Genomic DNA, 26,555 nt, shown 5'->3' on the forward strand with positions numbered 1-26,555 from the left:
TGTCTCCAGCATTGCAGATCAGCACCCTACCATTTGCACCATCAAGGCTGGGCCTCATTTCTGATTTTGTTTTTCTCAAAACCTACACCCACTTCTGGGTTGGGTGGGGAGGAGGAAAATGTGAGATGGGAGGGAAAAAAAAAAAAACCAAGTAGAACCATTGCAAATGAACAGTGGCTGGGGGGAGAAGGAGCTCCTGAAGACAAGAAGGACATGTGGTCTGGGGTTCTGTGAAGTGGGGGGAATTCCTGGAGATCACCGGATGCTAGGACAGATGACTGTTAGGGGATTCTAAGGAGGTTAGGGCCCAGTTATTGGGACTCCCAGTCTGGGCTGAGTTTCTTGAGCTCCACCTGGTAAGAGACAGCATTGCTACTTGCCAACAAGAAACCAGCAACCAGCAATCAACAACCAGCAGTCGGCCCAGCCCTGCGACCACTGAGCATTCCCAGAGTTGGCTCTAGGTGGGACCTTGGAGTCCTTCCCAAGCTCCTGGTGGGGGGCAAGAAGGGAACCTCAGGGACAAAATTTCCTGCCAGTTCAGTAAACTGCGACCTGGGATAGAGTTAAAGAGAAATGAAACTATTGTTGACATTTCCTGCCTTTCTGAGTTTGAGGCATAATAATGACTCCCGCCGCCATTTTTTTTTTCCAGTACATAGCAACATCTGTCTGTGCTGTCTCCAGGACCTGCACGATATCATCCCCATTTCCTGTTTCCTCCCATCCTGCTCCCCTGTGTGACACCTGTTTTGTTTGTTCTGTTCTGAGGGCAAGACACACTTTCTCATGGTCTAACATGGGGTCTGGTACCCGGCTGACGCTGCAGGGTGGAAACAAACTAAGCCGCTCTGGACTGTGCTCTTCCCCCAACCCCAGAGCCTTGCCTTGTATCTGAACGGGAACCCACGGCGTTTGCAGAATGGAGAAATGTGTGGGGAGTATTCCAAGGTGAGCACTTTGGAGGAGACAAGATGAACCCAAGCATGCAAGTTCAGGTGGATTTGTTCAAAAGTGCGTTAGTGACCTGGTTTAATCACAGGAGATTGGCGAGGAAGGGGCCTGTGCTTCTGCGAAATGAGCCATTTTCTGCCAACCCTCGCGCAGGAGCCAGTGCTGCTGGTCAATTAACCCCACGCCCTTGTCTTCCATCTGTGCTTGGATCAGGACAGCACGGCTCTGCGGTGAGTGCCGAAGGTGATCGCCACCCTCTGAATGGGCCGCACGTGCGTGGTAATTGCTGCGTTCCCAGGATCCGGGAGAGAGATCTGAAATCAATTGCGTGGCTCTGTACTCGCTGTCTGCTTGCACTGGCCAACCCTCCCTGGGACTGGGGAGGACAGGCAGTGTTGCCACTCACGAGGGACACTAGCCAGACGGATCGGCCTGCCAAGGGCTGTGGGGAGGGGTTGTCCTCTATCGGAGCCATGGCTCTCCCTCTTGGCAGAGAGCAGTCCTGATTTGTGCCCGGGGCCACCCCGACACCTGTCGAGTGGTAAAACAAGCTGCTTTAAAAGATGATATCTGGCCAGTGTGAGGATGTTGGCCTCTTCCTGGATTATTTTTTGAACTTGTTTTTAAAGTGAGGGAGGCTTTTTTTTTTCCCCCTGAGTCTGCCATATAGCACACATCATTGTACAGTAGGTCCAGGGCTGGGTCTGAAATCATATCTCCTGAGTTCAAACTGCAGCTCAGCCTCTCTAACTGTGGGCTCTTGTGTTTCCTTTGCCTTTCTGTGACTTAGTTTCTCTATCTGCAAACTGGGGATGGATATCAACACTTCAAGGGCAGACGCTGTGGAGGGTTAGCTGAAATGTCTGTGGGATGGTGTTCAGCTCGGTACGGCGTGTTCATTACAAAGCATCTTCCCTCTGGGATGTGGGCTGCACTGAATGGACGATTCTGGAGAGGGTTATTCTCTGATTGTTTAGTGCCTGTCTCTTTTGCTGGACTGACAGCTCCGTGAGAGCTGTGGCTGCAGCTGTATTGTTATGGCTTGGCCCTCAGAGCTTGGCTCTGAGCCCGCTTCATAAAAGGTCCTCACTAAATATCTGTGTTAGGAAGAAAATAAGGAAAGTGATGTGGGCAAGAGTCAGGGACCCAGAGAGGACTGGGGCAGCCCTGGGGAGTGGAAGGAATGAGGTCAAGGTCTCCTAGGATTGCTGGTCCTAGCAGGAAACTGGAGCGACATCCTACAACAGGGTTCAAGGGACCAGTCATAGATATTGTGTGTAGAGGGACAACCTTGGCCAGCCTACACACTCCCGGTACACTGAGTCAGGTGTGTGGACAGCAGACTCTAAAAAGGAAAACCTGCTTGGGTGGGCCAGAGGGTTCACAGCTGGGCATCATGGGCAGCTGGGCAGGTCTGGGGCAGGCAGGGCATGGCATCAGCACAGGGCACGGCAGCTTCTACGATGACCTGCCGGGACCTGCTAAGGCTGCAGGGAGGGCTTCTGGGAACTCACACTGGTTTCAGAGTCACACTAACATGGCTACAGATCCCAGTCTTGCCCTAGAGCCATGGGCAAATGATTTAGCATCTTGAAACCTCAGTGTCTTCATCTATAGAAGGGTATCTGTTATGTCACCCTCAGAAGACAGTGTGATTTGAAATGGAGAAATACACATAAAATGTCTGGTGCGATGCTTAATAACATCTTTTGCGGATCTTTGAAAAGGCAATAACTCATTTTTTTTGTTCCATTCGGGAAAACAAAATACTTTGCAGACGTCTTTATTTGGGAATGGTGAGTGATCGACCCACAAATTCACTGTGGGGATTCAGCGATTATTTTTGAATATGTGGAGTTTTTAGGTTCCTGCAGCTTCCTCGACTTTAAAGTAAAGCCGGCACCAGCTTCTGACAGTCCCTGTAATTACCTTTCAGTGAATCAAGCTGAGGTTTGTCTTTGTGCCCGAGGTTGGTGTGGGCTTTGCTGCCCCTCACCCTTCACACCCACATTTGAAGGTAGCAGCTAATTATGATTTATGATGCTGTCTGATTGGAGCTGGCCTGCTCGCTTGGGGTGGGGTGGTACAGCAGCCCCTTTCTCTGTCAGACAGCAGTGAGGAGACTCAAAGATGGCCTTCCTCCTTCCCCCAAGACTAGGGAGCCCAGTAACTTTATTATTAAAAATAAATAAAGTCTGGAGATATGCACTAATGCTGTGCTCCTGACAACCTATAATTCCCGTGGCAGTGGCAAGATGTATTTTTATTTTAGAGTTTTGTTAAGAAATGATTTTTGGTGGAGGGGACTGGCTGTGTTTACTGAAGCTATGAATTAAGGGTATCTTTTCTATTCTGCAGGGGCAGAGGAAGGAGGTGCTGGTGGGGCTGCATGTGCAAAGAGGTTGTTAATCCTTCCTTCTAATACCAACAGGTATTTAAATGTTTTTAATGCCCCAAACTCCTGGAGACTATGTCTATCCGTCTATCTATTGAACTATCCATCCATTAATTGAATTAATTCACTTGTGATTTCAACATTTATCAAACACCTTTTCCAAGGTTTTTGAGATAACCACAGCTACGTCAACAGCTGGTATGCACACAGAGATAGACGCTCTGAAACACTGCTGTGGGCCAGGTGCTCTGCATACCTCATCTGATCTTTGCAACAGCTCTGAGTTAGGGACTACTATTCTCATCCTCATTTCACAGCTGAGGAAATAGAGGCTCACGGAGGTTCAGTGACAATAAGCAGGTCCAGGAACTGAGTTTGGTCAAGTTCGAGAGAACCCAGACTCTTGCTGGTTAAACCTTACTGCTTCTCAGTGTCTCCCTTTGGTTTGGTCCTCATCTCATGAGCAGCATCGGCATGGTTCATAGATGTTGTCTTGATTCTTCAGTGACAAATTTGTCTCTACCGTGTGCTCCTTCGTGATTACTTTGATGGACTTCAGAGAAAGGTGTTTTGTGACCATTTTCTCATTTTACAATAATAATGTCAGTAATAGTAATAACAGTAACAAATAACAGCAAACGTACACAGGGTTCTCATAGATACACTCTAGTCTAAGTGCTTTAAAAAAAAAATGCCAGAGGACATGTGCACTCACCAGAGAGACAGCGAGAGAGAGGGAAAATTAGAGGGCACCCTCTGTGGGAGACAGTCACACTGCATTCCCTTCTCCATTTCTCCTCCTCTTGGGATTTTGGGCATGCACACGCACATGCCCAGTGTGTTTTTTGAACTGTTGGGTCTGGAACTCAAACCATTCAGTTGGCCATGTGTGATTCAGCCACCTAAACTGCCATGTCCCTAGCTGCCCCTCTAAGTGCTTTAATAGTAGTAACTACTTTAATGCTTGCTTCAATCCAGTGATGTTTCTTCATTAAATCCCTGTGATTACTCTTAGTTTATTGAGCAAAAAATGGAGGTATAGGGAAGTTAAAGCAATTTTCCATCTTTCTGGAAGTCTCCCTGTAACACATGGGAATGTGCTTGGTTGAAATAACAGAAAATCTAACAATGGCTTAAAAGATTTAAAAACAAAACAAAAACTTAGGTAATGACAAGTTCAGAGGTGGGGAGTCCAGGACTGATGTGCCATATCAAAGGTGCCTTCAAGGGCTGAGGTCTAGGTTTCCGTGCCCATATTCTTATTGCCTATGGTGTTCCATTTCTGGTTTCATTTCTGCATTTTCAGGCAAGAAGATGAGGGATATCTGAAACCAAAAGCTTTGCCAGAAATGTCCAGTAGATTTTATTACATTTCATGGACCAGAGCAATGTAACAGGTCCACCTTAAGCTGCAAGGGAGGTTGGGGAATTAAGTCCTTCCAAATCTCTCTTCCTTTTTGCCTTTATAGTAGAGGAAAGTAAGAAAGAAAGACTGGAAATAGGTATTAGTTGAATTAGCCACTCATATCTACATTTCTTTTTTTCTCTCTCTCTTTTGACTTTGGGTTGTTTGGCTTTTTTTTTTTTAGCTTATTTTTATTTATGATAGAGAGTATATGTATGCATGTAAGAAAGAGAAAGATTGAGAGAGAGAGAAAGAGAAGAATACCCTGGTCCGTTACTTGCTGTGGACTGTTCACCACTGGGGTAGGTGAAGGATTGCAAGATGGCTGGGCGAAAACTTGCCCTAAAAACTATTGATAGAGTAGCTTTTGGGGAAATAATACTCCGAAACCAAAAGGCTATTGCTAACTCCCTGAAAACTTGGAATGAGACCCTCACCTCCAGGTTGGCTGCACTACCTGAGAACACACCAGCTACCGACTGGGCATACTACAAGGCCAACGTGGCCAAGGCAGACTTGCTAGACGACTTTGAAAAGAAGTTTAATGCCCTGAAGATTCCTGTGCTGGAGGATAACTACACTGTCCAGGTGGATGCTAAAGAAAAGGAAGATGTGAAAAGTTGTGTTGAGTTTGTGTCCCTCTCAATGGCCAGGATTGAAGAATATCAGAAACAGCTGGAGAAGATGAAGAACATAATTCCATTTGATCAGATGACCATTGAGGCCTTGAATGAAGTCTTCCCAGAAATCACGTTAGATAAGAAGAAGCACCCCTACTAGCCTCACCAGTCAATTGAAAATTTATAAATTTTTTGTATCTGGAAGGAAGCTCTGGCCCTTGTCTTACAAACGCTGAACATTAAAAATAAAAGTAATGACATAGATGTGAAAAAAAAAAAAAAAAGAAAAAGAATACCCTGGACAGGTTCTCAGCACACTGCAGTCTCTTTTCCCCTTTCTCTGGCTCTCTAGCTTATTGGGATCTTGGGTGCATGGACGTGTACTCAGTGTGTTTTCGAGCTGACTCAGGCATGTTCATGGTAGCATTATTCACAATAACCAAATTATGGAAACAGCTCAAATGTCCATTGGCAGATGAATGGATAAACAGTATGTGATACACACAAACACACATACACACACACACACAATGGGATAGTATTTAGCCTTAAGAAGGAATGAAATTCTGACACATACTACAACATGGATGAACCTTGAAAACATTTTGCTAAGTGAAACAAGCCAGTCACAAAAGGACAAATATTGTCTGATTCCAGTTACGTGAGGTGCCTAGAATAGTCAACCTCACAGAGACAGAGAATGAATGGTGGTTTCCAGGGCTAAGAGAAGGGAGAAAGGAGAGCTATCTTTAATGGGAATTTCAGTTTGGGAATATGATAGTTAATTTTATGTGTCAACTTGACTGGGGCACAGAGTAACCAGGTGTTTGGTCAAGTATTTCTTGTGCGTCTGTGAGAATGAGATTAACACTTGCATCAGTAGATTGAGTGAGTATATTCCGTAGTGTGGGTGGGCCTCATCTAATCAGCTGAAGGCCTGAATAGAACAAAAAGCCTGATCCTCCCTTAAGAAAGAGGGAACTCCTTTTGCTTGACTGCTTTCAAGCCAGGGCACTGTTTTTGTTTGTTTGTTTGTTTGTTTTTGCCTTTTTTCCTGCCTTCAGGTTCTAAATTAAATATTGGCTCTTTCTGGGGCTTGAACATGCTGGCCTTCTACTGTCCCATAGCATTGGGTCTTCAGCTTGCTGACTGCAGATCTTGGGCCTTGTCAGTTTCTATGATCACATGAGCCAGTTCCTTGTAATAAGTCATATATTGGGTCATCGGAAAAGTCGTGACTTATTTTTGCATGGGAAGCATAGAAAAATACATCATGACTTTTCTGGTGACCTTATGTATGTGTATAAATTATATCACACATCTATTGGGTCTGTTTCTCTGGAGAACCCTGACTAATACAAGGAAGATGAAAAGGTTGTGGAGATGCATAGTAGTAATGGCTGCATAACAATGTGAATGGACTTAATGCTATTGAACATTAGAAGTGGTTAACATAGTCAATTTTATGTCATGTATAATTGGCCCAGCTAAAAAGAAGTACAATTCAGTGGTTAATATACTCACATGGTTGTGTAACTGTCACTGACGGTTGTCTAATTCCAGGGTATTTTTATTATCCCCCCAAAAAACCCTGTACCTGTTATCAATCACTCCTCATTCCTTCTTACTTGCCACCCCATGATAAGACACACAAGACCACTTATTGTATGATTTCATTTTATAAAATTTACACACGAGGCAAAAAGTCTGTCGTTTATTCCTAAAGAAGATAGCTATGAGATAGGCGTTTTTATGTTTCTTCTTGGTGAAGAAGTGGGAGTGTGTGAAGCTACCCTCACTTTTTTCCCTCAAATTCCCATTAGCATCAGCAGTATTTTTCTGGAGAAGCTCTGTTGTCTGGGCCTTGGATAAAATAGAGGAGAAGGTCAAGTGTGGGAATCAAATCAACAGTATGAGCTATGGTGAACTTCTTCTCCATGTTCAAGTTGGTAATGGGTCATGACTCTGTAACTTATGGGGAGCTGAGATTGCTGAGCCAGATGAAAAGAAGACTGGGGGAAGATTCAAAGGGCTGCCATGGGAGGGAAATATGGTATTGAGCACAATGGGAATTCTGGAAGTTCAGAGACCTGGATTTAAATTCTAGCTCTGCCACTTAGCATATTACAGACCTCCCTGTCCATTTCCTCCTTGGTTAAATGGATGTAATTACAGAATCATAGGGTTATTGAAAGACTTACATGAGACAACTTGTAAAATATATTTTACTCCCTCCTTCTACATGACTGCAAAAGGCCAAGATGTAACTGCTCACTTAAAAGGTATTTATTGAATCGATGTTGAAATCCATGTCTCTCTGTGCTAGATATGGGGACAGTCATATAGAAGAGGACAAGAGGGAAACCATCTGTTTGAGGAAGTAGATACTTGAGCAAGTGTCTATGACACAGGTGAGATGTGTTGCCGATTTGGAAACATCGCAAGGGACTTGAAGGCCACTGAAACAGCCATGGATGACTCTGTAAGTCTTAAGGAAGTTATTATGCAGGAGGCCTTTTACACAAGGACTTTAAGGGTGGATAAGAGTTCTCCAAAGGAGTAAGGGAAGCATAGGCTTTGTGGATGAAGTGAACAGATCATCAAAGGCAAACAGGCATAAAAAAACAGTGTTTTTAGGGTATGGTAAGAGGTTTGAGGAAGTTGGCTGTGGTGTCAACTTGGGGGAGAAGTGATGGGCAATGAGGCTGTGAGGTGGGTCAGACTAGACATGGAAGAGCTCAACTCTTAGGTCTTGGAGTGTGTCTTTTGCCCACTCTTGAGAGTCTCGTGAGAATTTCAGGAATGATATTTGGTATAAATCTGGAGTTCATGGAGAAAGAAGAGGCAGGAGACCAAATAAGAAGTCACTTTATAGTGCAGGGGGAAGTTAATGACATTGTGCAAGTGGTGGAAATATTTAAGAAACAAAACAGAAAGAACTTGGAGAAGGCTTAAGGGTAGGTTTGTGGAACAGGGGCACATTGCAAATGTCTTGTCCAAGAATCACAGGATGATGGTAACAGGTGGGATCAGAACTCAGAGTCTTTGTTTTACTGGTGTAGTGAGGTCAGAGACATCTGGATCTAAATTCCAGCACTGGCACTGGCTGGGTGCCTTGGGGCTCCCTCTCTGGGAGCTCAGTTTCCTCATTTCAACACAAAAAGGATAATATCTGTTCCATGGAATGAAAATTGAGCAAGCTTCTTCAATGCAGACTTTGAAAACTGGATGCCTGCTTGTCTGACAGTCTGTGCAACACATAACTGTCAAGAATATTTATTGAGAGCTGTTGTAGTGTTGTGCTGATACACCAGAGACCAAAGCAGATACAAAAATCTCAGAGTGTTTAAAAATTGAATTGCTCACCTTTGAAAATCAGGAAGTTTCACATAAAAGATCCAAGTTCCTGATTATTCATGGAACACTTGAAGGTCTGGCCACTCTGACTCAATGTGTTTATGGGAAGCAATAGGCTGGAGGTGGATCCTGATCGTTCTCTTTGGTCAGAGCACTTATTCTGCAGTCTGCCACAGCCCTTCCAAGTCCATGTTAACTCTGCTTGCTTCACTCATTTGTATCACTGTGGGCATCTTGCATTTGTGATACCTGAGTTGGTCCCAGTCTTTATATTTAGTAGGTGGTTGAGTTTCAGAGGCTGAAAGCATGAAGACCATCTGCGATATTATTAAAATAGGCTAATGACTGGGACCAGCAGTTGGCATAGTGGTTACATTGCTGGACTCCCATGTAGTAGATGGCAATTTGAATCCTGGACCTGGTGGCTTAAAATGCATGCCAGGTGCATGTGTGCATGCCCAAGATCCCAAAAGGAGAATGGAGGAGAAGGGATTGCAGGATGGTCATTCCTCTGGAGGGGTTATTACTTGCTTTCTGTTTCTCTGTCTCTATTTCTCTGGCAAGCGCACATGTCCCAGAGACATCTGGATCTAAATTCCAGCACTGGCACTGGCTGGGTGCCTTGGGGCTCCCTCTCTGGGAGCTCAGTTTCCTCATTTCAACACAAAAAGGATAATATCTGTTCCATGGAATGAAAATTGAGCAAGCTTCTTCAATGCAGACTTTGAAAACTGGATGCCTGCTTGTCTGACAGTCTGTGCAACACATAACTGTCAAGAATATTTATTGAGAGCTGTTGTAGTGTTGTGCTGATACACCAGAGACCAAAGCAGATACAAAAATCTCAGAGTGTTTAAAAATTGAATTGCTCACCTTTGAAAATCAGGAAGTTTCACATAAAAGATCCAAGTTCCTGATTATTCATGGAACACTTGAAGGTCTGGCCACTCTGACTCAATGTGTTTATGGGAAGCAATAGGCTGGAGGTGGATCCTGATCGTTCTCTTTGGTCAGAGCACTTATTCTGCAGTCTGCCACAGCCCTTCCAAGTCCATGTTAACTCTGCTTGCTTCACTCATTTGTATCACTGTGGGCATCTTGCATTTGTGATACCTGAGTTGGTCCCAGTCTTTATATTTAGTAGGTGGTTGAGTTTCAGAGGCTGAAAGCATGAAGACCATCTGCGATATTATTAAAATAGGCTAATGACTGGGACCAGCAGTTGGCATAGTGGTTACATTGCTGGACTCCCATGTAGTAGATGGCAATTTGAATCCTGGACCTGGTGGCTTAAAATGCATGCCAGGTGCATGTGTGCATGCCCAAGATCCCAAAAGGAGAATGGAGGAGAAGGGATTGCAGGATGGTCATTCCTCTGGAGGGGTTATTACTTGCTTTCTGTCTCTCTGTCTTTATTTCTCTGGCAAGCGCACATGTCCTATAACAAAAATCTCTTTAAAAAAAAAAAAACTAGGATAATGGCTTGGACTTGGGTTGAGGCTGTGAGGATGGAGAAGAATAAATAAATATGAGAGAAACACCAGTCATAAAAAGTTACCATCTGCAGGCCAAAATCCAAAGTTGTCTAAGCTTTCCAGCCTGGATAGGGAGATTGATGGGGATGGGGTAGGGGACCAGAGGTATGAGACGCCTGGAAAACTGGGAGGGTGGGAGAAACCATGGCATTGGAACCTAATCTTAACCCCTCACCCCCACCCCTAGGAAAGTCTCCTAAAAGCTGCCTTGGCTTTGTTCATTTCTCAGAGCTGTGCAAGTGTGCTTAGAAGGATTTGTTGTGTTCTCCTCAGATATCGTGGACCTATTGCAAAAACGTAGGTCACCGGGAGCTGCGCCAAGAATCTTGGACTTTTCTATTGTTTCCAGTGTTGGGTTGCAACTACAGAAAAGCTGTTGCTTTTTGCATTTCTTCTCAGCCATGTCCACCTGGGCAGATTCAAGGGGCTCAGGCATGGCCTGGGGGCTGAGCTTTGGTGCCTGTCCATGGGCACCACTCATGGCGGGTTTTCCTGCCAGCACCGACTTTTCATCCTTGGGAACCAATCCATTGCTTACAGTTGAGGGAATTTTCCTTCTGTTCTTTCTTCCTTTATGGATCCTCCTCCATCTGTCCTGTTAATTCCTTCTAAAATTCCAAATGGGAGTTTATTGAGCCTCCAGGATTCACTCTGTTTCTCCTCTCATGTCTGATCTTATTCGTCTTTCCATCCTTTTCCTCTGAGTTCGGGGAAATTGCTCACACTGATCTTCCAAATGACTGTTTTGGGCTTGGCAGTATCCAATCCATTGTTTAGTCTCCACTAATTTTGATGTTATGATGATCCTATTTGCTTTTTCTACTGAAAGCATTTACTGATTTTCAGGGCTTTTTCTTCAAAGGGATGATGTTTATTTTGTTTTATTTATTCTTGTTTTGTTTTCTGTCTTATTTCGGAATAATTGTAGATTTTCAGAAATGGTGCAAAGATACTGCAGAGAGTTTCCATCCATTCACCTTTCCCTGACATCCCCTAATGGTACAGTCTTACCGTGTGTTTTTGGATTTTATTATGTTTATTTAGGAGAGATTTTCTAAAGTTTTTTTGAATATATATACAGGGAAATGTTTGCAGAGATTCTAGAGCATTGGGCTGTTTTCATTACCAAATCTTTTGACTTTTCTTTCTTTTCTCTTTTTAAATTTTTTGAAAGATTTACATTTGTCCAAGACTGAGCTGGGTATTGTCAGATATTATGAGGATCTCTGCTCAAGTGTTTCCCTGAGAGAGAAGAGTCTAGTTGTCTGTGTACCTGTGGGGTGGGGCGGAAGAATTTAAAAGGGTAGATCAGCTGGGTAGATCCTTTCTTATGTTTATATTAGTTTGACACCAGCCTTTGCCCTTAAAGAACTCCACTGCTCCCCCTCACCCCGCGCCCCCCCCACCTCACTGTGGCTGCAACTCCTCTTTACTTGACCCACCACCTACATCTTCAGGAGATTTGGAGTTAGCTTCCTCTTAAGTTAGGGTTTTTCCCAGGAGCAGATCCTGACAATGTAAGAGCCACTCGTTTATTTGAGAGGTTTCAGGATATACCTGCCAAGGGAGTGAGGAAGTGAGACCAGCAAGGAAAGACAGCCAATACAAGATGCATGATCAAGCATTTATCACCAATGGAACTCAGCATGACCAGGAAACTCCAAAAGAGCTTACAGTATGTGCCTTGGAGTTATCTGCCTAAGAGGTAAGGAAGCTGAGGAATTTATACACCCTGCTTCTAGGGCCTTGTTGCTTGTGATTTGCTGCACATGGAAAGAGGCAGCTACGGTGATCAGAGAGAGCCTCAGACAAAGCATGGCAGGTGCTGGAGGCTGGAAGTCAGGCTGGCATGCACGGAAATAAGGAAGTGCTGAGATGGTATGGGCAGGGCCCTCACAGTATCTGTGCACCGTGCTTCCTGTATACTTGTTGCTGCCCCCATAACTATAGGGGTTAGGATGTGCTCCTTGCCAAATGCCTCACATCTCAAATTGTTTGTAGCTGCTGATACTCTGAGCCTTTTTGGGGTGATTGAGTTGGGGAAGTAGAGAAATAGCAACCCTGGTTCTACCAGAGATTCATTTTTGCCTACTTTCTGCCTGGGGTTTTTCCTTGACTTATTTTGAGTTGTGGGTGGGTCTATGTTTCTCTCAATCCAGTAGCACCTTCATTATGTCCTGTAGACATGTCACCATAATTGCATTCATCCTTGTTTTCTAGCATGGAGCTGGGTTTTTTCTTTTTATTTAAATCTCTAGATTTCTTCTTTCTTTTCTTATTGGCATATTGGAGGAAAGGGATTTCAATACGTAGGCTCAAATTGGCATTTCAAAACTGAAGTATGACTTATTCCCAAAAGGTACTTTCAACGCATTATCTTGGGGGCATTTGAACTTATGTGTATTTAATTTAATAACAGTTATAAAAAAATAGCAGGAAGAAGTAGCTGCATTATTCACTTGGTTCAAAGACCATTTGTGTTTCCCCAACATTAACTCCCTGCACTTAAACTGACAAACCCTAGATAAATGCAATAATTTCTTCACATTTCACCACGATCAGCTCTTTACTTCTAACAGCAACAATTGTATTTCTCATTAACTTGTCCATTGCTGATCCTTGGAGTGTTTGAATCTTAAAAAAAAAAAAAAAAATTGCAAGAAACTGTTATAGCTACTATAGGAGACTGGAGAAATAAAGAAATAAAGCTATTGTGGCTTTCTCCTGGAGATAAGGGTGCTGCTTGGGTTTTGAGCCAGCATTTCATCATGTCTTCCTCTTCTGCGGTTGGCTCTAAGTCTCATGTATGCTATTTGTAGTGGATGCTACAGGCAGGGTAGGGAAGGCTTTAGTGGGAAGCTTAAGAAAAGAATACAAGTTATGGAAGGTCCAGGGTGGAAATAGGGAAGCCAGGATTTAAAACTGTGGGTGAGAGAATGGCTTCTTATGACTTTAGAAGCATTGGCTAATCTGAGGTCAGGGTAAGATATCCAATGATACTTCAGTTTTATGTAAGCGTGGGAAGTTACAGATTCTAGAATGTTGCAGACAATGGCAGGATTTTTGCTAAGCCCATCTTCTCTTCTTTTCTGGTGCATAGCTAGAATGTGTTTCCCAGACTCTTTTGCAACCAGGCGTGGCCACCTGACTTGTTCTAGCTGATGAAATGTGAACACAGTGATAGGTGCCATGTGCTGGCCAGGTCCATAAAACCTTCTACGCCTGTCCTCCATACTTATTCCATCTTTGCCTTACAAGGCAGCATGGAAAACAATTCCTGGGAGTCAAGCCTTCTCAATTCTTTTGTCTTGAGCACCGTACTTGTGTTTATGTGGCCAATAAAAAATTAGATTCCTTGGGCATTCAAGTCATATTGTGGATCTACTTTATTGTTATACCTTGTCAGATAGATACAGGAATTTTTCACAACTTTTTTTATTCTTTTTTTTTTGGAGAGGTTTTTTGCTATAGGGTGCATGTGCTCGCCAGGCAGACAGAGAGAGACAGAGAGACAGAAATTGAGAAATCACCCCCCAGGTGGGATGGCCATGCCGCAATCCCTTCTCCTCCATTCTCCTCTCGGGATCTTGGGCACACATGCACGTGCGCCCAGTGTGAATTTAAGCCACCGGGTCTGGGACTCAAACCGCGGTCGACTATGTGAAAGTCCAGCGACATAGCCATTACGCTAACTGCTGGCCCCTATTTTTCACAACTTTTAAAAGTTTCTTTCTTTTCTTTTTATAAGAGAGGAAGACAGAGAGATAAAGAGAAAGAAAAATATCTTCAACATGGTCTCATATTATGATCCAAGTCTTCTCAGCCAGCCAGGATCACAGGTACATGTGTGTGGCATATACAGGATGACCTGGGAACCAAACCCTACTCTTCCATATGGCTTCCAGCATTGCAGAGTGTTGCATTACTGTTGCACCCCCATGGCTGGGCTATGAACAACTTTTGAACTGAATGTGGGATTTCTGTTTTTCATTTCTGAATTCCATTGTTAGATTTGGCCCACCACCCTATCCTGGCAAGATCATCCTGAAACCTGATTCTGTCATTCAGTGTGTGTGGGAGAAAATTAATCTCAACAGTTTAAGGCTGAAGCCAAGAATTTCGAGCAACTCTTCTGCCCCTTTCAGAAAAGTCTGACTGCTCAAGCTGGGGGTGGGTGGGGAGCACATAGGAGACTATTGAGATAAATGTCTTGTTCTGTAAAGATTTTGTGAAGACCTGAGAGTGGATTTGTATTTGTGTTTGTGTGTGTGTGTGTGTGTGTGTGTGTGTGTGTATGACATAGAACAGAGCTGAAAGAGAGAGTATGTGTGGGGGAGAGGAAGATGCCAGCCCCCATCTTAGCATGTCTACCATGGGTGTTCTGTGCTTGCCCTGGGTACCAAAGATGTACCCACCACTGCCAGAGCTCTCAGGCTATTTGAGAGGTGGTTAATTCTCCTTGCTTTTGATACCTGCTGTATTATGGGAACCCAGTCCCTAGGGGCAGCTGGATCAAGGATAAGTTGAGTAGACCGGGCTTGGAATTCTGTGTAGCTCTTGTTCTTGGAACCTGTTTCTTCAGCAATAAAATGGAAATCATTCCATACATACATGAGGATTAAATACCTGAGCTAATGGGTAATCACCTAGGATTCGATGTGTCCAGAGGATAGAGTGGGAAGGGAGACAGGCTGCCAGGCTTCTACCAACAGATGGGTTCTAGGAGATGATTTCTAGATTCACAAGGCTGGCAGATGGAACCTGAAAGGCGCTTTGGATCTGACGTGTATCTGTCACCAAGCACTAGGAAAAGGATAAGTGGGGAGTGTTGTACCCTAGCCCCACTCACCTGCTCTGTGAGCTCTTTGGAAATGTAGTGTACTGAGGCCACAGGAAACTCCTACAGGCCAGCACGTGCCAGGAGTCTGCAGCTTTCATGCTAACAGCTCCTTGAAGGAGAGAAAATAATGCTCTCTGGGCAGATTCCAGTCCCTTTTCCACCATCCAGTGCCCCACAGAGCCAGGTGGCAGCCATGGAAACTGTTGGCAGATGCAGGTGGCAGGACGATAGTAAACCTGGTACCAGGAGAGGGAGTTGGCAGACACTGCAGGGCCGCAGAGAACCCTTGGTCTTCTCAGCAGCGTTCATGAGAATTTCAAGGTGGGTTGGGGCTCCTGAAGGTGAGGGCAGAAAGTCAGCGAAGCACCAGAACTTGAGGGTGTTTCTATGACCCATTTTTCTTTTCAAATTGTAGCAAAATACATACAACATAAAATTGACCATTTCAACCATTTTGAATGTGCAATTGGCATTTAGTACATTCACAGTAATATTCACAGTGTTGCCCGATCACCACCACTATCTAGTTCACGAACATTTTCATCACCCCACGTGGAAAACTCATTACAATGATTCCCCAGCCCTCCTTTCCCCAGCGCCTGGCAACTGCTGATCTGCTTTCTGTCTGTCTGAATTTGTCTCTTCTGGACATTTAATAGAAATGGAATCATACGATACGCACCTTTCTGTCTGGCTTCTCGCACTTAGCATACTGTTTTCCAAGTTCATTCATGTTCTGGCAAACATCAGTATCCCATTCCTTGTTAATCTTGCAGAGACACAGATTAAAAAAAAAACAAAACAAAACCCATTCCTTTCCCCTTTCACAAATGTGCTTCCGCCTGTGGGAACTCCAGCGTCCTCTCAAAGTGAGGGAAGTGCACCTGGGACAGGAATGGCGCGGAGTAGGTGCCTAGGAGTGGGGATGTGTTGTTTCCCTCCCAGGGTGTGTGAAATTTCCAGCTGCTGGCTGGCACTAACCAAGAGCACTGCCAGGGGGCAGCATGTTCCCACGGAGCCTGTGTGCCCGCCCTCGGAGGAGCCGATATTTATGAAGCTGTTGGGCTCTGAGTACATTCACCGCCTTTCCATCATGCATGTTTCAGATGTTGTGCTCCAGCCAAACAAATTGTTCAGGCTTAATTTCTGAGAAATCATTGTCAAGAATTGCTGAACCAGTTTAATTCTAAAGCACATATTTATACGGGGCTTCAAAACTCACATCCCTGTGCACGATTACAAATGGAAGGGAGAGAAAGTTTAATCAGGAATGAGATTAGGTTTGAGTCGGGAGGGCGGCTGGCTCTGGAGGTGGAGTAGGAAGTGGGTATTTGGTGGACCCAGCTCAGGGGGAGCCCTGATGGAGGAGGGCCTGTGGGCTGGGACTCCCTCTGGGCTTGGACTGATGAAGGTTTGAAAAAAATGATGTATGAGAGAACCGGGGGCTGTGTGACTCTTGGGACCTCCAGGGCTTTTGGGAGAAGTGGCCTGTTTAGCTGCTGTTGATTGGCCCCTGCCTTCAGGAGAAGTTCCCAGCCAACATCTCCCCTTGCCACTCATTAGGGGACAGCCTGTTCAGGTCTCATTTACTCTATCCAGGTACCTGCCCTCAGCTTAGATTGAAGGGAGTAGGCAGGTCTTACTGATAGGAGGCAGTTGGGACCCCTACCCTGAAGAAAGAAGACAGATTCTTGCTAGTGGAGGCCACCTCCCCCCTTTCCCCACTGTGCTAGCTTGGCCTGTGTGAGAACCACCTTCCAGGCAGGTGTCACCATGCCAGCCTTCAGTGCAGGGCAGCGGAAACAGAGTCACTCTGCTCCAGATTCGGAAAGGAGAGCATGAGGCAAAGGGGAAGAGGGAAAATGCTTTGGGTTTAGAGGTAGCAGAGCTTCTGGCCAGCTTGCTGTGTGACCCTGGCAGGTCCCTGCCTATGTCTGGGCCTCAGTGTCTTCATCTGTGAATGGATCGGACCCATTATGATTCAGAAACATATGTGATCCAGCAGCTTTTATATGCCAGATTCTTGGTTGCCATCTTTCCTGTCTATGATGTTGTTTAACTCAAGACAGACATTATGATCTTCTCCATTATGACAAGTATTATGATCTCTACTTTGCAGATGAGGAAGAGGGGGCTGAGAGAGGGATGGTGTGGAGATGGCAGGAACTTTGGATTCCTACACCCCCTTCTAAGGTCTTGAGGCAGCTCTCCTCTGGGCCCTTGGTTGCAGGTCTGTTACTTTAGGCCTCAGGCAGGTTGTTCAAACTTTCTGTGCTTGGGGTTTCTCTGTAAAATGGGCAGGATAATAATGACTTACTGACTTAACAGATTTGATGAGGCATTCGCAATAAAAGGTAGCTTTGATGTAGACAGTGATTTGAGTGAAAAGCTGAATGTCAGATATGAAATCCATGACACACAGTAAAACCCATGCTGCTTGTAACAACTCATCTTGGAAAGGACAAGGACCGAAAGTGCCGGAGATGGGTGGGTCTGAAGTTTGGAGTGTGTGTAATTCACTCCAGGTTTTTCAAGGCATTGGCCATAGGAATGAAGAGTGGTCTCCCTTGTTCTGCTCATAGCCTTCAACTGTATTTATTAAACCCTGATTTCTGTTTAATCTTTCTTTTTTGTAGCAACACAGCAAAACACCGCAATTTTCTAATACCATACAGGGCCAACATCTTGGAGGATTTCAGGACAGATCCTAATAGCTAGCAATCTTTGCATTATAACAGTCAGCCGCAAGAATCCTTGAAAGGAATGCAACTCTCTAAAGCTGAGGACTGAAGCAGTTTTTTTCTCTAAACATTTATTACAAATAGATGTATTCTTTGTATTCAGCATAGACCGAAGCATTCGGTCCTTTTTATTGCAGTAGAAATCTGGCCCAATCTGGCAACCCTTTTTAGAATCACACACTGAAAAAAGTTCCCAAGACATGTAGGGAGGTGCGACAGTTTCTGTTTGTAGCACAGGGGTGTTGGGTGTGGGGGTGTGTCTGCCTGCATGGCTTAGGCACATGGCTCTCCTGGGAGCCAGCAGGCTGCAGGTTTACCTCACTCTGGGTTGATGATGAAGGTGGGATGAAGAATAAAGAATGCTTACACACACACCCCCAGTGTGATTTACACGCTGCCGGGTCTGTGGCTCTAACAGTGGTCAGTCACATGGGAGTCCACACCACCTGCTGGCCCCCAGCCCATGCATCTTTTTTTTTTTTTTTGAATGCTTAATGAATATTTATTTTTCATGAAATTAGAGGTCTTCAGGGTCAAGTACAACTGTCAGAAACTCAATTGCAACCGAAAAATACAAAAGAGAACTTGTAGGCTCTTGAATCAAGAAAGTCTTTGGTTCTAGCTTCAGTCATGGCTTGCTCTAGGGGTGTCTTGGGCTGGAATCTCTAAAAACAGAACTTGTTATGGGGATTCTTGTACAAGTGATTTATTGAGGGAATGCTTTCAGGAGGCATTGCAATGAAGCAAATCTGTAAGCCAGATAAAGAATATGGTTTCTGTTGGAGTACAGCTCCAGCCTGATCCCATGGGGGAGCTCTGGAATATGAATAACATCACCAGCTGTCCTGGTCTACTGCAAGAGAACAGGCCTTTTATACTCCCATGTCAGTCAGGCATTTACTATGAGCTGCCTCTGGAAAGGAGGGCATCACCTCCTGGAAATTTCTGGGCAAAAAAGCCCTTTCTTTGGTCCAGGCAAGTCTTTACAGAAGGGTGCACATGTGAGCTGTTGACAGTCAACAATTACAGTGAACACACACAGATGAGTGTACTGGTCTGGTAGAGGTGTCTACCAACAGTGCACCAACAGTGTCTATACCCAGTGGCTCAGGCAGCAACTTGGGACTTTGTCTCTTGGCCCATTTCTGAGATTAGCTTCTTGGCTCCATCCTCATAGAGTAGGAACAAGCTGACCATCACAGACCCTAATCTTCATTCCCACCTAACTTGTGAAAGAAAAAAGAGACCTATGTCTCCTGATGTCCAGATGTGAAGTGTCCTAGATTTGTCCTACAGTTTCATGCTCACTCCTGTGGTGGAGAGGGTGGTGAGGTTATAGCTAATTGAACCTCATGATTAAAGTCCCTCCAAATAGGTTCATGATTCCAGAAGAGAGAGGGATTGTGACAATGTCTGAACTCCTCTTTCAAGTTGGAAGAGCATTGTGAATGGAGGGAACAGCATATACATGGTATAAGGTGCTAGGCAGTGCCATACACTGGGTAGTAAAAAGGAAGAAGTAGGCCAAGCTGATGTGTAGAGACAGGTTGGGAGGGAGCAGAAGGAGAGAACTGAGAGGTGGCCAAGGACAACTCATGGATGGCCTCAAGGACTAACAGAGGAGTACAATCTCCATCCTGACAATCATAGGTTTGGTTTGACGTTCTCTGATTCTATAGTATGCCCTGTCTCTTATACCATTCTTCCCCAAGGGTTTGGTATCAAGTCACCAGAAAAGCTAGAGACTGTGGGCTTAAACCCAGCCAGCACCAACATCAGAGGGGCAGAATGTAGAGGTAGCAGGGTTGCTCAGCAGTGTCCACATGGGTTGGTAGTAGATGTCATCTATAACATCATCCATATTGATGCTAAGTCTGGGCAGTCAGTACTATTACAGAGTCAGTCCTGTCTTGAAAGGAATCTATTGTTTTGTTCAGGGAAACTGGGGCAGAAACCCAGCTGAGAGGGTGAGGCCAGCACAGAACGGAGTAATCGGAGTAATCGAAGATGGTAGCTCTCCTCTGGAAACAAGTAGGATTCCAAGCTTTTCCTCCATGGGGGGTCAGAAAGGAAGATACATTAGTTCAAGTTATCCTTGCTGCTGTAAGAAATAACCTCTATCATTTTAGTAACCAAACACGTTTATTTTTCTCCACATGGATACCCATGTTCCTTCCATCTTGTGGCTCTACCTTTCCCCCTGGTCAGCAGCCAAGCAGAAGAGAGAATATGGAGAGAGCCTGCCTTGCCCAGGAGAGACACCTGTTGCTTCTGTTCATGCCCCATTGGTGAGAACTAGTCACATGACCTCACATAGCTCAAGGGTAGCTAGTATATATAGTTCCTGGCTCAGCCACATGCCTCAGAGACAACTCTATACCCCAGGAGGGGGAGCATGCATTTTGACCAGTTGCCATTTTGCCATAGGCACCCAACAGATTCTCCCTCAATGAGAGGCCACAGTGAGCCCAGCTGGGGAATGGGATCATGTCTTTGCTCTACCTGGGTAGACTCAGCAGTCTCTTGGTTACAGTCCAGCCCCTGACATGGTCCAAATGAACCTGAGCCATTTCTAACCCAAGTAGGCTGTGGATTAGTCAGAGAAGTTAAGGACTCAGTAAAAAACAGAGCTTGGCAAAGTACATGGGAAAAATAAACAAAGGCATAAAATGACAATTTCCTGCTATGGGACCCGGGTTCCGGGAAAAGCTTATGAGTACACAGGGTTTGAGATTAATCCGGTTTCTCTCCTGCAGCCTCTGTTTGTGCTTGAGCTGTGTTTGATCAGCTCAATTTCTGTTTAGCATCAAGGACCTTCTCCACCAGTTTATTCCTGGCCTTCTGCTGGATCTGCAGTGAATTTGTGTAAGGCTGAATTCATAGCCTGAGGACATTCTCTCCGCAGCTCCTTGTAATGATCTAAATATAGACACCTCACCTCGGGTGCAGAGCAGGAGGAGCCAAAAGAGGAAAGAGACTTACTTTGTAGACACCTCGTTGTGGCCTCCTTGGTCTGAGGCCTGAGGCTGGGTTCGAGTCTTGGGCTCTCTACATTCTCTCTGTGTGACCTTGGTAAGTCACAGACTTTCAGTACTACTCTGGAGCAATAAAATGTGGAAAGCGCTGTTGCTATGACAAAAACAGATGAGTCTGGAAGAGTTTTGTAAACTGTAAAGTGCTATCCCAGGGTTAGGGATCATGGGTAGGGGCCATGGTGGAGGTTGAAGCATAGCTCTGGAGCCAGACTTCCTGAACTGGCATCCTGGCTCAGGTGCTCTGTAACTATGTGACTTGGACAAGTCACTGCACATCTCTGCACATCTGTCCCTCATTTGTAAAATGAAATAATAATACTTATCTTATAAGGGTATTGTGGGATCAGGTAGCCAATGTGCATAAAGAGCTCAGCACCAAGTCTTGCCTATAGTTTATGTTAAATAGACACCAGTGGTCTTTACTGCTGCACGCATGCGCGCCTCTGATTTCCTATCACTGTATCTTTGTTCCTTCTGTTTCACCCACCTGCCATGCTTTGCCCCACCTCCATGGCTATGATTTCTACTCATCCTTGGAGCCTCAGCAACAATGCCCGTGCCTCTGGGGATCCTGCCTTGATACCACTGTGACAGGCTGCACAAATCCAGGAAGTGCTGTTCACACTGAAAACTGCACGCTCCCCCTGCAGTGTGTACCATCGCAGAACTACCTGCGAGAAATTGTCCTCCAGTGTCTGAAGTTCTTATAAGTCATCCCACTGCTAAGATGCTCGCATATGTGCCCCATGTCTCTTATTATCAGAGAGTTCTTCATGGGCAGAGATGGTTATTGTAACCATCTAGCATCTAGCACCTCATATACGTTTTGAATAAGTGAAAGAGGACCAGCAGGTGACGTGGTGGCTAAGGCACTGGATTCCCATATGGCCAACCACAGTTCTAGCCCTGGACCCAGAGGCTTGAAAATCATGCTATGAGTGTGTGTATGTCCAAAACCTGAAGAGGAGAATGGAGGAAAACGGATTGTGGCATGGCTGTCTACTGATTTCTTACTTTCTCTCTCTCTGTCTCTGTCTGTCTGTCTCTAACAAGCACACTCACCCTGTGGCAAAAACAAACAAAAAAAGTGAATGAATAAACAAATTGTCAAAGGTCTCCTTAGGAAGGAAAATCTTTCTGGAACCTTTCAAAACCTAAGGAAGAATTATTTGCTGAGTAGCAAATAGGCTACAAGGTAGGCTCATGTCATTCTTATATAATTTTTTGTTGTTGTTCTTTTGTAATTTCTACTTAGTTACTTCTTCCTTTTTTCTTTTCAATTTCTTACAAGGCAGGTGAGAAGGCACCCTCCGTGGGGAGGGGCCATGCCACAGTCCCTTTCCTTCCATTCTCCTTTTGGGACTTTGGGCATGCATGTGCATGTGCCTGGTGTGTTTTCCAAGCTGCTAGATCTGGGATTTGAACCATGCAGTTGACCAAATGAGATCCAGTTGCTTCAACCACCATACTGCTGATGGTCCCTCTGCTTAATTACTTTCTATAATTTTATTTGTATGTTTTTATTTTACATTGGCATAACTTATCTTTTTGATGTCTATGCATAAAACTTTTCTGCTTATCTTTTTATGTGTATGCAACAAACTTTTCCTTTTCTTTAAATTAATTAATTAATTTCTCCCATGAGTGAAAGAGAGAGAAACAGAGAAAGATCTAGCACCTATAGGGTCTTGATGCTGCAATGCACGTCCCAGAGCTGCATTACATTTCTTCTTAGTACCTTTACAATATGAACAAATTCCAACACAGAAACTTTTGGGGACATATGCAAGCTGTAGTGGGTAGATAAACGATCCACTGTTCTTCCTTGAAAGGGACATTGTGGTGTCCTGCACCGTTCTCAGGGTTGCTGGCAGAGTCAAGCTTCTGTGATCTCCTGCACCCTTTACTGGATTCTCCTGCTCCATGCCTGCTCTCTGGCTTCTGGGATCATTGTTCCAGTAAACCCTTGTACCTAAGTCCTAGTCCTAGGCCCTGCTCTTAGGGGATCTGAAACACATCACTTACGTTCTCTAGATGAGAAGACGTAGGCTCTGAGTGGTTATTGACCTAGGGTGTAGAGCTGACAGCCCAGGCATGACTGATTCAAATCTGGCTCTTCCCATTACCCCATAAGACTGCCCTCCAAAAATAGTAAGCCAGCGTGAAAACGTTCAGAGGAACGTGCTAACACTCAAGGTACAAACTGAAACCGCTGCTCTGAAATTGCTTTTGCAGACACTCAGATCTATGTGTTGAAAATGAGATAGAGAGAAGGAGGGAGAGGGAGGAAGGAGAAAGTGAGAGAGAAAAAGGAGACAGAAAGAGAGTGAGAAAGTAAAAAAAAAAAGGAGGAGAAGTAAAAGAGAAAAAAGGAAGAGGAGAAGGAGAGTCCAGAGATCAAGAGACCCCAAGAGAAGCAGAAAGAGGCAAAAGAGGCAGTGGGAGATCTTGTTCATTTATAAAACACCCCTCACCACTCCTACTCTTCATTTTTTGAAGCAAATAAAATTAAATGCAAGTAAAACAAGCAGTTCCTTCAGCTGGCTTGTTCCCACTTCTCATATGCACATTTGTTTCTAGAGTTGCTGTTTCCACACTTCTTTTTTGAGTGGGGTGCCGGGGCGGGGGGATAAAGAATAGAAACCAGAGCATGCTCTGAATTGGGTGCCTTTAAAAAAAAAACAAAAAACTTTTTATTATGGGAAAATTTATACAGAGCATGGAAATACTAGTGCAATAAACCTTCACGAACCCATCATTCAACTTCATCATTACTGAGTAGAGAAAATCCTGCCTCATTATACTAACTTGATCATCACAATAACCTTATTCTGTGGGTACTAAAGTTACTCCCATTTTGCAGAGGAGGAAAATGAAGCTCAGGGAGGGGAAGCAATTTGCTTAGAGTTATCTAGACGGCTGAGCTCGAACTCGGTGCCCTGAACTCCCAGGCTATCTGAGGCTGGCTCTTTAGATCTATACAGCCTGTGCTGCTTCTGTCCCTGCGAGAGCTGCTGATTGTTCCTGGATACCGGTAGGCTGTGAAATGTTCATGCTTCTGTAATCCAGACACTGATACTCAAAGCATGGCCCACAGACTGGCAGGTTCAGCTTCTAGAGACAAGTATAGAGTCTCAAGCCTCAGCCCAGCCCATTCAAGTCAATTTCTGGAGATGAAGCCCAGAAATCTGTATTTTGATGAACTTGATGGTTCCAATGGGAAGCACTAGCCTTGAAGGCTTTGCTTCCTTCTGGAGTGCTCTGGGACACCTCCTCTGCATACCATCTTGGGAATGGCTTCTCTCCCTTCTCCCTCCCTCTCTCAGTGACATACTTCATGTCTGTTTGGACTCAGCATGCCTGGCATCTGAGGACCACACAATGCCAGTGAACGCTGTTTTACAATCTCCCAATAGCAGTGGTCTACCCACACCCCAGTGCTCCCAGTAGCTGCCGCCTGCGTGTAATGCAGGATTCTCTGGGCTGTACCTATGACAGCCTTGTAAAGCAGGCCTCCAGGCAGGTCCTGCATGCTGCCATCTCACGCCACTATGATTTACATATGCAGGTGTGAGGGGCAGCACCTGTTAGAAATATACACCCGGTGAGTTTCACTCTTGCACCATAAAAATGGATAAATCTGCCACCCATAGAGCCTTATTTATTGCTAAGAGTTCATTATATATGCATGAAAAACCAACTAATTTAACTTCCTGGCAGTAACTTCCTGCTGGCGGCTGGATCCTGGATAGGAATTCGAGTTTAGGTGGGGGCACTAGAAAGGGCCAGATCTACCTCCAGGTGGTAAGAGTCTGCAGGTCTGAGTCTGGGCTCCAATTCTGGCCTGGCGTGGCTAGTGATGGGACTCTGGGCAAGTCGCATAGCCTATATCAGCCTCAGTTTCTCACCTATAAAATGGGGATAATCATACCTCTTGCCTAAAATTATGGTAGCAATTAAAATAATGTCCCATCTCATCAAACCGAAGCCACTGCCCACTATCTGTATGGTGTACTTCCATGTAGTGCAGAGAGAGAAAAAATGCTGCCATCAAAACTATATTCTTTGCTTTTGATCACATAGAATTTTTATTTTATGCTTATTGAAAGAGCTCTTTTAAATTCACTTAGACTTAGATTCTATCATATATTGCACGTTGGCATACATTAAAAGGGAAATAGAAGCAAAGGAAATTGGTGGAAGAATTCTATTTCCATTTCTCAGAATTACTCTCTGACTCAGTCATCGATGATGCCTGTACTTTTCCATGTAATCTCATCCGTTGTGCCATCAAGAGGGGTCACAGGTCATAGTGCAGGGATTCTTGAAAATGTTCTCAACTCTTGCCCCCAGTATTTTTTTTTTTTTTTAACAGCCAGGATCGCAAATGTGCACAGGAGTGCCAGGCACATCCAGGTCAGCCTGAGAGTCAAACCTGGGCTTCTTCTGTGGCTCCAATATTGTACAATGATGCCCTGTGACCTGCATCATCATGGCCAGGCCCCCATTCTGCAAATTTTGATGCTGAGATTTATAGAATTTACCAGGAGGTGTTGAGAGAAGTTTTGCAGACAACAACCAGTACTCCTATTCCTTATTTAAATGGCCTATAAAATGTTTGTTGATTGCAATGTGGTGGCTGCCCTTGTCCATGAGGAATCCCATCCAGTCTGTGCATGCATGACAACAACTGTATCTTGGTGCCAGCCTGGTCTGGTGGAAAGAGACTGCCAGACACATCCCCGTTTCAGAGATGTTAAAGTGGGAAAGGAAGGTGTGTCTAGAATTCATCAAGTGTGATAGAGGTAAAATGCTTGCCAGAGAGGCTGGCACATATGAGTGGAGAGGAAATTAACACGTGCCGAATGATCAGTGTACCAGGCTATATTAGTCTGCTTGGGCTGCCTTAATGAAGTAGCTCAGACTGAGCAGCTTAAACAACAGAAATGTATTGTCTCATAGTTCTGGAGTCAGGCAGTCCCAGGTCAAGGTGTCAGGATGGTTGCTCTTCTGAGACTATTCTTTTTTGGCTTGTAAATACCTGCCTCTTGCCCTAGCCTCTCATAGCCTTGTCTTTGTGGGTGTCCATGCTCTAATCTCTTCTTATAAGGACACCAATCACACTGGAGTGGGACCCATCATAATAACCTCATTTTAACTTAATTGTTTCTCTGTCTCTCTTTAAAATTTTGCCAGAGGGTGCAAAAGAAAAAAAGAAAGAAAGTGAGAAAGCACCCTCCCATGGAGGCATGGTCACACTGCAATCCCTTCTCCTCCATCTCTTCTTCCTTTTGGGAATTTGGGCATGGACGTTCATGTACCTGGAGTGTTTCTCAAGCCACAGGTCCTAGATGAACTATGTGGCCTAGGATGGTACTTAATCGCCTCTTTTAAGGCCCCAACTCCAAATATGATCACATCCTGAGGTGCTGGAGGTTCGGACTTCAACATAGGTGTTTTGCAGGGACAGAGTTCAGCTCCTAATAGACTCAGTGGGGGAGCTTGACAAACAAGATTCCTTTTGGGTTATGCAGTAATTGCATCAGGCACATGGTTTTGTCTGTATTTTACTGATTAAGAAACTGAGGCTCTGAGAGGTTATTTATCCAAGGTCACACAGTCTATAGGGAGAAGAGCTGAATTTCAAATCCAGGAGAAGGCAGTGCTGTAGGT

General features: G+C 44.7%; 1 protein-coding gene, 1 long non-coding RNA gene and 1 pseudogene across 2 annotated transcripts in view; all 3 read left to right on the forward strand.

Moving 5' to 3' along the window:
* PTPRT (protein tyrosine phosphatase receptor type T) overlaps positions 1-26,555 on the forward strand; it is a 1,472,724-nt gene that overhangs the window by 177,118 nt on the left and 1,269,051 nt on the right. The gene's annotated exons all lie outside the window — the stretch shown is intronic.
* On the forward strand, positions 5,076-5,534 carry LOC106734779 (ATP synthase subunit d, mitochondrial pseudogene; annotated as a pseudogene).
* LOC114007682 (uncharacterized) lies at positions 14,018-20,673 on the forward strand. The gene is made up of 3 exons (XR_003549272.1): positions 14,018-14,105; positions 20,056-20,135; positions 20,604-20,673. It is a non-coding gene; the product is annotated as an uncharacterized LOC114007682 (long non-coding RNA).

The sequence above is a fragment of the Tupaia chinensis genome, unplaced genomic scaffold, assembly GCF_000334495.1.
Source record: "Tupaia chinensis unplaced genomic scaffold, TupChi_1.0 Scaffold000216_1, whole genome shotgun sequence".
Lineage (NCBI taxonomy): Eukaryota > Metazoa > Chordata > Mammalia > Scandentia > Tupaiidae > Tupaia > Tupaia belangeri.